This window comes from Eucalyptus grandis, chromosome 7 (genome assembly GCF_016545825.1).
Source record: "Eucalyptus grandis isolate ANBG69807.140 chromosome 7, ASM1654582v1, whole genome shotgun sequence".
Lineage (NCBI taxonomy): Eukaryota > Viridiplantae > Streptophyta > Magnoliopsida > Myrtales > Myrtaceae > Eucalyptus > Eucalyptus grandis.
Window position 1 is genome coordinate 4,898,269 of NC_052618.1, and position 13,442 is coordinate 4,911,710.

A 13,442-nucleotide genomic window follows, 5' to 3' on the forward strand; every position below is an offset into this window, starting at 1 on the left:
TGGTTCTGTCATAATATCGATTTGGTGATCCTCAAAGTACGCGAAACTCAGTTGCAAGAAGAGGATCATGTCCTCTATAACCGCCCTGTAACTAAATTTCACTCAAGTAGATCATACTTACCCCCCAAGCAAAAAAGAAAAGAAAAGTAAAACCTACAATACTGCTGTATTTGGTTTTGGTTTGGTCTCAACCAATTTGTGCGGTCTTTCAACTGCCTTTTCTTAATAGGTCGTATGAAAGAAATCCAAGTGAGAATTGTTATTTGTTTCAGTTTGGTTTAATTCAATTATATGGCTTGAAGCAGTTTTCTATTTTTAGTATTCCCGTGTAAAAACCGGCCCTTCATATAAAATGCAAGATGTGGGGATAAATGAACATCACAATGATAGTAGCTCGTTTAGTAACTAATTGATTTGTTTTCCTCCACTTCGTGGATGATGTCAGCTTCATCTATGAACAATTTATACTCATTACACTCCCTAAGAACACAACATTTGAGTTGCTCCATGTTTCCAAACTGAACTTACAGAGCTTCTTAAGATCTGCATGCCTGTCTAAATAAAAGGCGTCTGACGGTTCCAGTATGTCCTTGATTTCATGGGAACACCATGTTACCTACCTCAAGTATCCGTCATGTTGATCTAATTCAAATTCAACACCAGATGTTAGTTGATTCATCATGCGGTCAGCCTGATTACCAATAAGTCTAAACTAATTTAAGAATGCATGCACTAATTGATTGTCAGAGCTGATTGAACTTCCTAAGAAATTCCAAGTTTGGAAAGTAGGATTTCAGGGTATTTAATTTTGGTAAGGTGCATACTCTGGAAAGAATACCCTTGGCACACTTGTTCCGCCATTCGGCATCAAAATCCACATATAAATTTAGTTCTTCTAACTTTGATAGAGCTGGTATAACTCCACAAGGAATCATTGGGTTCAAAACTTGAGCATTTGCTTTCTGAGATGCACTTCCTGATATTGACACTTGTAGGCAAGTGAGATTAGTTTATCTTTCTACTCCTTTTGGTAGATACATGGTTTTTATTCCCTCGAGATCAAGATCAAGCACCTTGAGGCGAATGAGCCCACCAATTGCCACAGCTATAATCCTCAATAGAACACCATGGTTTAAGAAGAACCTTTCTAGGGCAGTCATGCAATTGAGGATGAAGGAGGTATCAATCTTAGCTTGTACTTCCTTTGAGGAAACAATGCTGTGAGAAAAGGGCACCTAGGTTCCTCTGGTAGTTCAACGATCTATGCATTGAGGATATCTCTTCAGCACTCTCCCATTCCTCAACCTTAGTGGCTCCGTCAAGTCCAAACAAACTCCGATCAGAAACAAGTGACTTTCCTCTATTTGAATAATTATGTTCACCAACACATTCTGATCCAGAGTTTGAAACTTGACAAATCTTTCATTCTCATCAATTTAGGGGTAGTTAGTATTGACTAAATTCTTTGACTTTCTAGCCGCCATTCTGGGCGTCTACCATACCATCCCCTATCCATCTGCCTATCAGACACTCCGTTTCTATCTCTTGGTATTTGCTATGAAGTAACAGATCCTTCAAAACATTTTTTACTATTCTTGTCATCTGGACCTTCAGTGCTGAGCCTCAACACAATAATCATTAGGGCTTCAATATCTTCTCCATAAATTGCACGTTGCAGGCTCAGTGTTTCAAGGGCATGTTTCCAAATGGAAGAGTCATGCACATCCTTCAGAGTACCATGAGAACAATTGCTCTGGATTCATGAGTGCACTTTCTAACTGTTTCTCTGGCTATAGCTTGAATTTCTGAAGAGAACTATTCCACTTGCAGTGGTAAAATAGCTCCCAAGAAAGATGATCATCCGAACTTAGCATCCTGTCCACTGCCATTTCGCTGCAAACTTGTTCTCATCTAGTCACCAAGAATGCGTTGCTGCCATACTGTGGCGTTGGCTCAGGAATCCCCATTGACCACGGATTTAGGAGTTGACGAATGTCATTGAGAACGAGTAACCAGCACTCTTTTCACCATGTCTGAGATGTCAGCTTTTTAAAGGCTTTAACTAAAATCAGATGACATCTGCTCCGCAATCTCCTCAGGCACCTCTTTCATGTCGTGTTCTCAGGAAAAGTAATCCAAGTCGTCAAAATCGAACAATCATTTGATTGTTTGATCACACTCGGCTCTATCCCGTCATTTCCATGAATTCCAAATTTTCCAATATCCAAACGGCTAATGCCCTCCATAATGAGTATTATGTCATGATATTAGGAGCGTCGCAGCCCTGTGATGGTCTCTTATTTTGTTTGTCAGATCAAATGACTTGTCTTAATAGACGTCCCTGTCTCATGCGAAGCGGCGCATGAGTCACTTTGCTCGTGCCCTTGTGGAATGTAGATAAGCTTTTTGCTGCTATTTCCTTCCCAGTTTGCAAGTCCTACTGGTCTGTAGGTCCTCCTAATTATCCTCTTCCTTGTGGGATTCCGATCTGTGTCCAACTTGCTTTCGTTACCTTTTTGCTAAGAACTAGCTTTTCATATAAAAAATCAGAGAAAGAGTTATTCACTTGTATAATCATAGGGAAGGGTAAACAAAAGATTGAGATTGAAAAGGATCCTCTAGATGCCGAGCTCAATTGGGGCTCATAATCAAGTGTGACATGCGGATGATCGAATGTTGTCAACAGATTAAGCCCTCGGATGGAGCAAGAGCCCGGCCATCGCGGTTGGATTAGTAAACTGTTCTTTATCCTGATTACTCTTGCCAGATCAATGTGAAGTACAGATTTTTCATCCTCCCCCTCCCAGAAGATACATGTTATCAATATGCAGCAGACCAAATCCTGCGTAAACGATATTGTTCCAATTGCTTTATGTTGTTTTCCCATTCTCGTTGCCATTAAACAAGAAAAGAAAGGAAAAATTAAACTAAAACCACACATTGCGAGTCTGACAAGCGGACGTCAGGCGAGCACAGAGAGTATAGAGATAAAAAGACATTCGACAAAACGACACTACTAGTGAAGTGTGACCCCGTGGTCTCCTTGATCATGGGCGTTCACAAAAACGAGGTCACCTTTGTGAACCTTGATTATTACCTTCTCAGTTTGCGCATCGACATAGCGAATGATTTGATTTCTTTTGTTTCTTTTACCACATTGCCTGAGTGTAGATTCATTTGAGATTTGTGCTCGAATTGGTTAGCACTTCAAGGTTTTCTCCTGATCTTTTTTAAAGATAATCCGAGTCAATTGAAAAAAGTGATCTTCTTGTACATATTCAGCAATGGATCGGGTGGTGGTTTTCCATCCTCAGTGATGGATTTATGAGATGGGCTTAAGGCCTGTCCGCCCATGCTGGGCCCAAAAGGCCCGGCCCACGGGAATAGGGCCCATGGAGGGGGAAGGTATAAAAGGGAGGAGAGAGAGAGAGATGGCACTGGTTGGAAAACAGACGTATGTACGTTCTTTTTCCCACTCGCTCTCTCTCCAACAAAAAGAAAAAGAAAGAACAGTACGCTTAAAAGCGACGCCGGTTTCCCTTTCCAAGGCGAATTGACATCATCGGATCAGAATTTCTTCCTCGATCTTCAGCATTGGTGTCTAATCTGTGGCTAACAAGGTACGCTCGAATCTGTAGTGTGCTTTACGATCGGTGATACGTGTAATTCCCGGGCTTCGCTTGCGCATTCGTTTTAGGGGTTCGATTGAGTGTTGAATCCGTTTTTCGGGGATCAGTCATTCTTAACATTGGTATCAAAGCCAGGTTCACGTTTTTCCTGATCAATTTGATGTTTTTGATTGATTTTTCGCGAAAGAACTTCGGCCGTACGGATCGGGGCGAAAAATCCCGACACCCAAGCGCTGTTCGGCCATTTTTCTGAGTTTTCATAAGTCGAAATTGAATTCTGAAAGCACTGGGTGAAAGAGGTCGTCGAGACGAGTCCGGCGACATGTTGTGCGTCGCCGGAAGACGCCGCACGCGCCCACACACGGCCACAAGCCGCTGCGCATGGGCGCCACGCACCCGCGGCAATGGCCGGCGCGTGCACCACACGCACCGGTGACGAACCGGCACGTGCGCACCCGCGACGGCGCGGCACGTGCCGTCGGCGAACCGGCCGCGTCGGCGTCACCCGCCCGCGTCGGCGTCGGCGACGGTTGGCCGGCCGGCAACCCGACCCGACGGCGACCGACCCGACCCGGCTCGATCGGCTGACGCATGCCGCGCACGTGCGGATGACGTCCGCGTGGCGTCGGCACGCTCACGCGTGAGGCACGTCTTTGGATGACGCGTCGCGTGGCGTCATCAGCCGCACGCTTCGCGGCACGTGCGGTCGGTTCGTCCGACCAGCCCGACCGGTCCTCCGACCCGCGCGCCCGTTAACCCGACCCGTTGACCGTTGACCGATTGTTGACCGACGACCGTTGACCGTTGACTTTGACCGTTGACCCGAAAAAAAGAAAAAAAAAAAAAAAAGAATTTGTTTCTTTTTCAGTCATGCCTACATGGGTTATAAGTAATCCATTTTTAATTCTGCATTTGTTGCATGAATTTTGGAAAATTATGTATTTTCCTTATATTTATTATGGATTATAAGTGATCTATTTTAGTTTTGCATTTGTTGGAGGAACTGTGATGCGTTATGCAAGGATACCTGCAATCCCAAGAACGGACGAGGGAAATGCAAGACTTAAAAGGCTGATGTCAGAATTAGCTAATTATCGGTGGCATGATGGTGATTTAGTATCACATGTGATCAGAGTCAATCAGATGATACAAGAAATCATCAGTAATGGTTATCTTATGCCGGATTTTGAGAAGGTGCCGACTTTGATGAACACTCTTCCACCTGAATGGTAAGCAGTGTTAGATCGGCTATGTGAGGTCAACGTGGTCCCGGGTTATAGGAGGCTGGTGGAAGTTTTTGTAAGAGAGCACTATAGGATTGAGTTGGCAAAAAAAAAAAAAAAAAAAAATTCAACCCTTAGATTGAGCGCCACATGGCGTAGAGTAAATGCGCCTTGGTGGCGACATGAATGCTCTCCAAAAGTTTTTCCATGGTTGGCAAATGTGCCTTCGGTTTTCTTAGATGTTTTGGTGATAGATTAGAAGGACATTCCCTATTTATTTCTTTGATTAATTATGTAATGTTTACTACGATTGTTGTTGATGTAGCAACCGATATGTAAGTTGTATCATGTGAAAGCATTGTTATTTTATTGGATGTTAAGATTTTATTTGCTTTCTCGTTATTCTTGGTTCTTTGTGGGTAATTAGCTGTGGGTAGTAATAGAAGTTTTGTAACTTCATAGAATTTATTTGCATAAGACAATTATATTAATAATAATTTTGAGTTAGGATTTTGGAGGATGATTGGAAACATAGTGACCTTTTGATTCTGAAGCCTTACTTGAAAGTATTCATTAATATGATGGGTCTATGCAAATAGGGATGCATAAATGATAGGCATTAATTATTCGTGCATATATGTCTGATGTGTTCAGATCGATGGTTTCAGCAACTAAGAACGTGATTGCTGATATGAACGGCAACAACTGTGAAATATTGAATATGAAGATTCAATATGTGCTGGAAAAGCAAGAAGCACTAGAAGCTCTTGACCATGTTATGGAAGATCTTATAAATGATGTGCGCCACTTTGAGCTAGCTAAGGACCGCTTAACGGCATGTGAGCTGAAAATAGATATTTGCAATGCTAGTTCTAGCTCGAAAGGGCTTTGTGCTCTAAGCGCAAGCGTATTGATTCGTTCAATATGTGGGAATGCAAATGATCAAGTCCTTATTGCAAGAAATCAAGAGTTAACCAACACAAGAGAGGAAAATGTCCTCAAGTAAAAAAAATGTCAAGGGTGAGGTGTTATAATTGTGACAAGAGAGGTCACTATGCTCGCAATGAGTTGTGAGCCAAAAAAGATAAACACCTCTTGCACATTTGAGAACTTTGCTTATGTGTCGAGTTACGCATTATTGGCTGAATCAATCCTTTGTAGGACTGTAGATTCAGGAACGACAGACCATGTAAGGAAGGATAGAGGATCCTTCGTGGAATTCCGACGAATACCAACTAGAACTAAGTGGATCTATGTGGGAAACAACTCCAGAGCTGAAGTTAAAGGGATTGACACTGCATGGCCCGGAACATGTGTGGTGGACGCACCTTGTTCCTACATGATGTTCTAAATGCTCTGGAGATTCGTCGAAATTTAAATGTCTGTTTTGATGTTGGTTAAGCTTGGTTTTAGTGTGAACTTCCGTAATAACGGTGTAGATTTGTATTTGGATACAAACTACTATGAATGTGGTCACTTTCTAGATGGTTTTATTGTACTGAATGTTGATTTGTGGTGATGTCAATATGTTATTCCCTTGTTTCACGTCTTTTACTTCATGTGATAATGATGTGAATGTGTGGCATGCTAGACTTAGTCATATTGGCCAACAACATATGAATAGACTAGCCAAAGAAGGCTTGTTGGGCAATATTGAATAAGTCGATTTGTCCATATGTAAGCATTGCCTAGAAGGGAAAACGACAAGGAAACCATTTGGAAAAGGTAAAAGAGCTGACATTCCTCTACATTAATCCATTTGGGCGTCTGTGGTTCAATGAATGTGAGAGGAAGGCAAGGGGCTGTTTATTTCATCACCTTTATTGATGATTATACTCGATTCAGATATGTCTATTTGATTTCTCACAAATCTGAAGCAATAAGTTGTTTCAAAAGGTTTATGAACCTGGTTGAAAATCAATTAGACAAGAAAATAAAAGCATTTAGATTCGATCGAGGTCGATAATATTTATCTGATGAGTTCAGAAAATTATGTGGTGAAAAGGAATAGAAATACAGTTGTCTATTCCATATACTCCTCAACAAAATTGTGTTGCGAGAGAAGAAACGAGAACCCTACTTGGAAATGGTTAGGCCCATGATGGCGCATGCTAACTTACATATCACTTTTTGGAGTGATGCGTTGTTAACTGCTGCCTATATACTTAACCGAGTGCCTTCCAAATCAGTTAGTTCCACTCCATATGAGTCATGGACGGATAGAAAACCGGACTTAAGTTTACTTAAGCCATTGGGTTATGCTGTCTATACTCATGAGTCCTCTCATAAGTTTGGGAAATTGAATCCTAAAGGAAATAAGAGTATTTTAATGAGATACTCCGAACACTCAAAAGAGTATGTGTTCGTAGGTGAGCAGGAAAGTGGGAGTATAACTGAATATGAATCACGGGATGTCACATTCTTAGTGGATGAATTTCCTAAGAAGGGCGAAATAGGGGAAGATTAGTCCCTATTTGAAACCTTGGATCAAGATAATGATTTTAATGGAGTTCGTCCAAGTGGGAGTAATATGAGAAGTGATGAATTGAATTCAACTCATTCTCAATTACAACCACATGATGAGATGATATCGTCATTATCTAATCCGAGTGAGAGCATAATGGGAATGATGTGCTAAGTGTACAATCTCCCATATAGCGAACAAGTCGCCAAAGGATTCCCGTCAACGTTTTGACATTGAAGGGAAACTTCTAATGATTGCTTCACAAAATGAGGATGAGCCAAGAAATATTAATGAGGCTCGAATTGCCTAGTAAGAAAAAATGGATTTATGCAATGAAAGAGGAGATGGAGTCAATGAAGTCAAACCAAGTCTAGGAACTGGTTGATCTTTCAAAAAAGGGACGCAAAGCTATTGGGAACAAGTGGGTTCTCAAAATAAAGCGAAAGGCTGATGGCTCGATAGAAAGGCATAAAGCTCGCCTTGTGGCGAAGGGGTATAATCAACAGGAAGGAATTGATTATGTAGAAACATTCTCTCATGCAGTGAGATTTACCTTGATTCACATAATTCTGGCAATAGTGTTTGGTATGGATCTTGAGTTACATCAAATGGATGTAAAAACTGCTTTCCTCAATAGAGAATTAGAGGAAGAAATAAATATGGAACAACCTGTTGGTTTCATAGTAAAAGGCTAAGAATAAAAGGTATGTCGACTTTGGGGGTCGATATATGGCCTTAAGCAGTCGTCGAGACAATGGTATATACGTTTTCATAATACCATAATGGCATATGATTTTACAATGATAGATGAGGATCATTGTGTATATATCAAAAGATCTAATGATCAATTTGTGATTATATCATTATATGTTGATGATATACTAATTGCTGGAAGTAATATGGAGTTTGTCAATACAATCAAAAGTTGGTTGTCTTCCAATTTTGAATTGAAGGATATGGGATATTAAACCCATAGACACTCCTATTGCAAAATGTGAAGGATTGAGCCATAGGCGTGTCCAAGGACTCCACAAGAGAAGGAACAAATGAAACATGTTCCTTATGCTAGTGCTATTAGAAGCTTGTTGTACGCTATGATGTGTACAAGACCTGACATATGTTTTGCAGTTGGAATGGTGAGTATATACTAATCCAATCCAGGTCAAGCACGTTGGAAAGCCGTTAAGAGAATACTGAGGTATCTAAAGTGGACTGCTGATTATACGTTGAGTTATTATGGAAAGGATCTGCGACTCTAAGGCTATTCTGATGTTGATTGGGGAGGAGATTTAAATGAAAGGATATCTACCTCTAGGTTTGTTCTCTTACCGAATAATGGCACCATGTGTTGGAGCAGTAAGAAACAAAAGTATATAGCATTGTCCACGATGGAATTGAGTTCGTGGCATTGTCGACGAGTATAAGAAGATGTTTGGCTTAAGAGATTATTGGATCATTTATGTGTTATTGGAAGTGCTGCAGATTTGTTATTGGTTAATTATGATAGCCAAGCAGCGAAAGCGTACACCAAAGATCCAAAATATCATGGCAAGACCAAACATATAGATACCAAGTATAATTTTGTCATGGATATGATTGCACGAAAAGAGGTGAACTTAGAGTACATACTACGCATAGAATGGTAGCAGATCCTATGACAAAGCCAATACCTAGAGATGTGTTTTGTGGCCATATGAAATCTCTAGGATTGCGTAGAGTCAGATGTACTAGATTGTAATTTCCCTGAAGTGTTCACATTTGATGAATTTGTGTTTTTCATCATTAATGCCTATGAATCTTTGTTTGATCTTTATGCATCTTAATGCTCAGTGCATTACTTTAAGTTAGGAAAGTATGTCGGACAGATATGAGATTAGCCCACTCACACGGGTAATCGCCTCTATTTGCTGTGTGACAAATAGAGATGAGACTGTTTTTAAGCTTATTATCTAGGTGATAATCGAGAGCTCAAGCTTAAAACATGTATGTTGCCTTAACTGAGTGTTAAGATGATGACATAATACTTACTATGTCCGAAAGTAAAATACCCCACATATTTTACTTTATTTGTCTATGATGCCAGATGTGAGTTCTGATGAATTTTGTAAATGAGTAGATACGTGAACTCAAGTTAGACATTAGGTATGTCTGAACTATTATCTGTACGGTATTGAAAGATGTAGACATACGCTCCATGGGAAATGAGTTAATACCGTAATACGTATTTCATACTACGTATGCATGAGACGACCAATAAGAGTGGCAAAAGTTTGATCTCAACTTTTATGTCGTGTGAGACTCTTGAGGAAAAGAGTTCCTCAATTTTAGTCCCCTCATGACTCTTACTTATTCTCAAGATTTCTATTTAGTGTTTGCTATCTTAGGATGTTGCCAATGGTCATGAGTTTGATTCGATCTAATGGGGCATTTCTAGAAAAGCAAGCTGAACTGAAATTGAGAGTTTGAAGGAAATATGAAGATCGATTTTGGAGAATCACATTGTAGTTTTGTATTCACCGGTTAACCAATTATGAATGTCTCTGTGATAATCATAATTGTGAATACAATGTATATATCATTATTTAAAAGAGATCAAAAGAGATATAAATGTGATCAATCGATCTAGGGTACTGCATACTAAATCTACTCGGAGTGTGATGCCCATTATGAGCTGCTATATATTCCTAACAGATGTATGACAACGAGCTCTCAAAGTATCTTGGTCGCACGGATTATTCACGGTATGAATGTTGAAGAGAGGTAAAGAGAATTCTGTTTGGCCCACCATGTGCGAGTGGGAGATGATGGATTTATGAGATGGGCTTAAGGCCCGTCCGCCCATGCTGGGCCCAAAAGGCCCGGCCCACGGGAATAGGGCCCGTGGAGGGGGAAGGTATAAAAGGGAGGAGAGAGAGAGAGATGGCACTGGTTGGAAAACAGACGTACGTACATTCTTTTTCCCACTCACTCTCTCTCCAACAAAAAGAAAAAGAAAGAACAGTACGCTTAAAAGTGACGCCGGTTTCCCTTTTCAAGGCGAATTGACATCATCGGATCAGAATTTCTTCCTCGATCTTCAACATTGGTGTCTAATCTGTGGCTAACAAGGTACGCTCAAATCTGTGGTGTGCTTTACGATCGGTGATACGTGTAATTCCCGGGCTTCGCTTCCGCATTTGTTTTAGGAGTTCGATTGAGTGTTGAATCCGTTTTTCGGGGATCAGTCATTCCCAACACTCAGGACCATCCCTAGCCTCGGAGGCTCTTGAACTGCTCTCAACTCCTAATTATGGAAGTCATTAGCTTTAGAATCCATAAGCCTAGACTAGATCCATCAAATAGGTGGGTCGGGTTGGGTTTGGGTCGGATCGGGTTTGGGTTAACCCATATTTAACCAATTTAACCCGTTTTGACTCATATTCACGTAATATAAATCAAATGACTCATACCCGACCCGACCCGTACCCGATCCGTATTGCTAAAACCTATTAATATTATAGGAAAATCCACTTCTATTATATTCTAATTGGATTAGAAATTCAAATTAAATTAAAAATAGTAAATAAAATAAAAAGTTAAAAAAACCTATAAATTGAAAATTTATAAAAAAAATTAGACGATACACATGCTTCTCTTATTTGAAGTGAACATACCATTGAATAACTAAAAATTGTAATATGAAATTTTTTTAACTAAACTTAAAAAAGCTCATTTTTATAATTGTTTATTAAAAAAATATTGTTAAAACATTTTTATGCAATACAAATTTTTTAACAATTTTTATGCAATACAAATTTAATGGAAATTTTTATAATTCTTTTCAAAATATTTTTAAAAAATCGAATTTTTTATCATTTTTATTTTTTAAAATATAATTTTTAATTTTTAATAATTATTTTTCTTTTTCTCTTTTCTTCTTCTTCGGTTGGCCGAGATCGAACTTGTTGGCATCGGGTGGGGCTCGATCTCGCCAATTTAGTGAGGCCGAGGCCTCGCCCGATGCCGGCAAGGCCCGATGCCGGCGAGGCCGAGGCCTTGCCTAACGTCGGCGAGCTCGAGTCTTGCCGGTCGTCGGCGAGGCTCTCTGCCGGTGTTAGGTGAGACTCAATCTCGCTGATTTGGCGAGGCGAGGCTCTGCGATGTCGGCGAGCTCGAGCCTCGCCCGGTCGTTGGTGAGGCCGAGTCTTGCCAGATTCGACGAGGCTTAAGCCTCACTAGTCGTCGGCGACCTACCGGTGAGCTCGAGCCTCGCCTCCGTCGCCGGCTGGCGGCCCGCCATCGCCCTACCGGCCGCCGTTTAAGGAAGGAAGAAAAAAAAAAAAAGAAAAAAGAAAAATAATGAAATATGAAAAATAATTTTTGATTTTTATTAAAAAAATATTTTTATAAAGTTAAGAAATGCCATGGGTTTAAAGTGGGTTTCCAATAACCCATTTAGACCCATTTCTTTGTGTTTTACTTTTTCAGACCAATTTCTGACTTATATTTAACTTTCACTTGACTCATATATGACTTATTTAACAAAAAATTGGTCATTATATGAGTTTATGACCTATTTTGCCAACTCTAGCCCAAACACACTCCTAGGAGTTCAATGAGTCATCGTATTCTTCCACTGTGGTCACTAAAAGACGTGTTATATATGTTTTTGTCAAGTTGTGATAGTTAGAAACTCAATGGTTTTGATGATTAAAGTCTACTATAACTCGTTTTCTCTGGATTCGAATTACTAAAGAGAGACGGGCGGACAAATAATTGAAAACAAATAAGGAAATTGCAACGCACTTTTTTATTGAATTAGGCACATATGGGTTAAATTCTTGGATACATGCTTGTTTGATGATTATATTTGAACAATAATTTTCTCGATGGAATTTAATGAAGTTCATAGAAAAAGTAAAAGGCTTACAAGACTCGATTGGAAAGCTTGTATAATTAAAGACAAATATTGAATATAGAAAATCTGATCTACTTTGAATTTGAAATTCAAAACTTTAGCAAAATCTTATATGAATAGATGTTCTTCCAAAATCTGGTGGGCTCCTTCGCGATGTTGTATGATTCTTGTTCGAAGTCTATCTTCCCTGCTGAATGTCTTGTCATGAGCCATTCCATTAAGCATGATGATCTTCCTCCACAAGAATTTCTAACTACCTTTTGTGTGCACTATGCCATGGTGAACTTGTAACCGCACCCAATCCTTTAGATCTAATTTTCCCTTGGTTGATAGATCCTTCCTTACTCATACTTCGACTCCCTTTTGTGTTTCAAGTTAATCAATCATCGATACGTGTTATGCCCCACTTAAACTATGTTCATTGGAAATTCACAATCAATGAGCTTTTTAAACATTCTATCAATGGGTCTCATGGGTCAATTGTGTTGTTACGACCTTTATGATCGACAAGCTTCTTTAGACATTCTATTGAGTGGGCCTGATGGGTTAACCATATTGTTATGGAATGACTTGGGCCTTTAGCTTCTTTATACTTAGGTTAGAGTTGGGCCTTGTGTTAATGCACTAACAAGTTGCCGGCTGGCTCCTTGAATTACTATTTGTTTTGAAGGCTTATGACCATTGATCTTTAAATATGATGAAAGCAAGATACGGTTGAAGATTTTGTTGCTAATGACCTATCTTCCAAATTGTAGGTTGTTGCCGTTTCGGCATTTTTATAACGAATATTACAGAGAACATAGAAATGGCCACTGGGCCATGCTAGGCATAGGCTTTTTGGGTGGTGGGTCGGGCCTCATTTTGTGTATGGGCTGATCAGTGATCGTTGTGGCCAACAAGAAAAAATTTGGAACTCTATAAATTGGGTTTTTTCCTCTCACGTATCACTACAATTTCCCAACTTCCAAACGCTGAGCTTTCTAAAATCATTTGTCAATTTCATATATTTCCTTTCTCGTTACGATTTAATCGCGTTCTAAATATTGCAATGGTGAACAATAACTACAACATTGTCCGATCATTCCAACTCAATGTGGTATTCACCATGTAATTAACGTGGGAACTGTTCATTAAGTTCCATGACAACAAAATATACAAGCTGGCCTTGTCCCCACAAGAAGTCGAATTTAACAATGACGAGACACAATGACTTGACGATTGGGAAGAAT